A 3,434-nucleotide genomic window follows, 5' to 3' on the forward strand; every position below is an offset into this window, starting at 1 on the left:
TTATGGGTTTTTGTTTTTGATTCCATTGCCCTCTGATTTCTGGAATTGAAAAGCTAGAGAGAGAAGGATGTGGAGTAGCTCAAATGGGTTGGGTTTTAGGGTCAGGGGAGGTGAAGAGAGTGGAGGAGATGCGTGGGGGGGGGGGGGGGGGGGGTGGGTGTTGCGGGGAAGGGATGGGTTTCTGGGTTTTTCTTTTTCTTTAATTAAAAAATTATTATTTTACCATGTGGCACAAATGTGGCAATCACGTCAGCTCTTAACGGATCAATGGATGGAAAATGTAACAGATGTATTATATTGAAATAAAATAGTATTTGAGGTATGAAATTGAAATGTGTTAAAAATGTTGTAAGAAATTAAAATCGACCTCAAACCTAATGTGGTAAAGTGTAATTTACCCAAAAAAGTTTCTATATATTGCACTAACCTCTTGTCACACGGCTATGCATGACAATCTGCACTTTTACATTTTATTTTATTATTTAAAAAACTGAATTTACATATGTTTAGAAGAATAAAATAAAAATAGATATGTTAGTAACTACCCCGTCCTATACATGAGGTAGTTTTATTTTGTATTTTTACAATTTTTTTACAAGGTGTTCATGCTTTCCCATTGGACAAAAAACTGATCGAAAATATATAAAATTAGAAAGAGAGACTACAAATATTGCTCACCTCCTTGATTTAGTGTTTTCATGACTTCGTTCAGCGTGTGTGTGTGTGTGTAATACGTACGTACTTGTTGACACGCTCTGATCCCGATATTCCTTGAATACCAGGATAGGCACGTGCTGACCGACACTCGAGGGCGACGAAAGTCATTTATTGAGTGCAAATGCGGAAAACAAGGGATATATAAGACTATAAATATAAAAGAATAATGAATATGCATTCAGAGCACACAACTAACTAGAACACTAAAAGAAATAATATAAAATTGAATGAATAGAAGAATGGGTCCTCAACCGAAAGGACTCGAAGATGCCGATGTGGAAGTGCCTTGACACCGGGATTGTATGCCTCGATTCTAAGTCCTGAAGGGGGCGCAAAACAAACATGAGTAGACCAAGTTGGTGTGTATATATATATATATATATATATATATAGTAAAACAGTTGTCAACATACTAACCTCCAGGTTTTATGAAAACATATATATCATGATAAACATAAGTTTTTCGAAATCTAGCATGCCGTGCAATGTCTCAAATCATAACTTGTATATATAATAATCACTAGTGAATGTCCAATAACACTTCAGGCCCCAAGCAGGATCCCCGTCTCTAAGCAGACAGTCAGAGGAAAATACGCTCCAAGCCCCATGCCAGCTCCCATTGCCTATGCTAATAGCCAGAGAAAACACACTCCAGGCCCTATGCCAACACCAAACTGTCGCCCGGGACGGACCTGAATCTATCTTTACGTCCCGTAGCGGAATAGGGACCACTAGGTAAATACAAAACCATTGAACATACATATATTAAAAAGCAACTTCATAGTATAAAGTCATCCATCATCTATACTATAAAGAGGTGTTCAAAACATGTTATAAGTATCATATTGTCATCCGTTAGATATTCTATAAGAACATGGGTTATAGGAAAAAAATAGTAGTAATTCAATATAGCCTTAATAAGCATGTTATCTTAAAGCGTTTCATAGAACATAATCATTAAATCATGCTTTTCATATATGCATTTCTACTATCAAAACATGCATTTTTAGAAGGGGTCCACTCACAGATACTTAATCGTTGAAGAGCCACGCAACTAGTGGAGACAGAACGTCACAATAAATTGCCCCTAAGCACATAAAAGGTACACTTAGTCAAACTCTACTCAAACGACTTATTTTTAGAAAAAGGACATCGGAAATGGGTTCATGACGTTGAAATTAGCCTAGGAGGGGTCCCGGACAGAAACCCATAAAGTCAACGGTCAAAGTCAACGCTGACCGTTAACCTGGTCAACGGTCAAACCAGGTCAAAGTCAACGGGTCTAGGCTTGGGTTGGATCCGAGTTGGGCTTGAGCTTTGGGCTTGGGTCCAAAGGGTTTTAGGCTTAAGGCCCGACCCAAAAGGGAAAAAGGGTTTAGGGTTTTAAGATAAATGAAAATAAAAAGGTTATTGGGTTTGGGCTTCAAGGGGTTAATAGGCTGGAGGCCCTGGGGTTTGGGCTTAAATGAAAAAGCCCAAAGGCCTACTCCTACACGGCCCTAAGGCCTACTCCTACACGGCCCTAAGGCCTAAGCCTTTAAAGGTTTTGGGTTTGGGCCTAACGGGCCTTAGGATGAAGGTCTGGCCCAACATCCATTTGGGTTTTTATAAAACTAAATAAATAAATATAAATAGATTAAAGGATTTGGGTTGGGTTTAAAAGGATAATGGGCCTAAGGTCCGAGTTCTAAAGAGTTTGGGTTAGTAAAGAGGGCTGACGCTAAAGGCCCAAAGGCCTGGTGTGGTTACTGCTCGCCGGAGCTAACTGTAGAAGAACATCGAAATTTGAGGTTTTTCGTCAGAAAACTGAGCTAACTTTAAACATCTATAACTTTGTCAAAACTCAACGAAATCAAGTGAGACAAAAACGAATATTGTAGTACTTGACGAGATGAAGAGAATGATACCTTGAACGACATCTAACTCGCCATGGTTTGGCCAGAAAACTCCTCGAAAGTCTCGGAGGTCGCTGGAAACTGGGTAAGATTCAAATTGATATAACTTCTTCAATACTCAACGAAATTGGGTGATTCAAAAAGGAAAGTTGTAGTACTCAGTGAAATTGATACCTTACACGCCTGCAAACTCGCTGTGGTTTGGCCGGAAATTGGCTTTTGAAAACGTTTTCCCGAGTTATTTTGGTGTTTAAACCGTACCATAACTCAAATACTACCTAAACACAATAATAAGCATGATCTAAGGAGATTTAGGTGTGCTTTGCATTTACCTCATTGAAGATCTCATACACAGTGATTGTGCGCAGTGCCGAGATGGATACTGAAGGTGAGGGAGAGAAAGATGAAGCTCAGAGGATGAATATGATGGTGAAGTCCTCATGATGGCTGTGTGTATATATGTATGGGTGTGTGTGTGTGTGTTCTTGTCGGAGAGAAGAGCACCGAGAGGGAGAGAGATAAAAATGAGACAGAGAGAGAGCTTCGGGACAAGAAGAGAAGAGAGAGAGATAGATGTGAAAGACTTGGACCCAGGGAACAACAAACAAAAGGTGGGCCCCTTGGGCACACCTATTAAGATCCAAAACAATTTTAAAAGAGAAATATCTAGCCTAAGGTGCAAATTTCACGAAAATAACTTCCTTCGTTCTGATAAAATCGGGACAGGTTGTTACACTTGTTAATATAGAAGGAGGATTCTCTCCCCTCTTAATCTCTTTCCCCTTCTCTTCCTTTCTATTTGAATGGTCATGGTTAAGTCAC

At 39.4% G+C, this 3,434-nt stretch overlaps 1 long non-coding RNA gene across 2 annotated transcripts; it reads right to left on the bottom strand.

Moving 5' to 3' along the window:
* Window positions 1-811: 811 nt before the first annotated feature.
* Window positions 812-3,147, bottom strand: LOC148689246 (uncharacterized). 2 transcript variants are annotated; one of them, XR_015958334.1, is made up of 3 exons: window positions 2,787-3,147; window positions 2,625-2,693; window positions 812-1,804 (listed from the first exon to the last, which is right to left on the bottom strand). It is a non-coding gene; the product is annotated as an uncharacterized LOC148689246 (long non-coding RNA). The 2 variants fall into 2 exon arrangements; XR_015958333.1 differs by having other exon boundaries at window positions 2,625-3,147.
* Window positions 3,148-3,434: the final 287 nt, after the last annotated feature.

Source organism: Pyrus communis, chromosome 17, assembly GCF_041283825.1.
Source record: "Pyrus communis isolate YQ-2024b chromosome 17, ASM4128382v1, whole genome shotgun sequence".
Lineage (NCBI taxonomy): Eukaryota > Viridiplantae > Streptophyta > Magnoliopsida > Rosales > Rosaceae > Pyrus > Pyrus communis.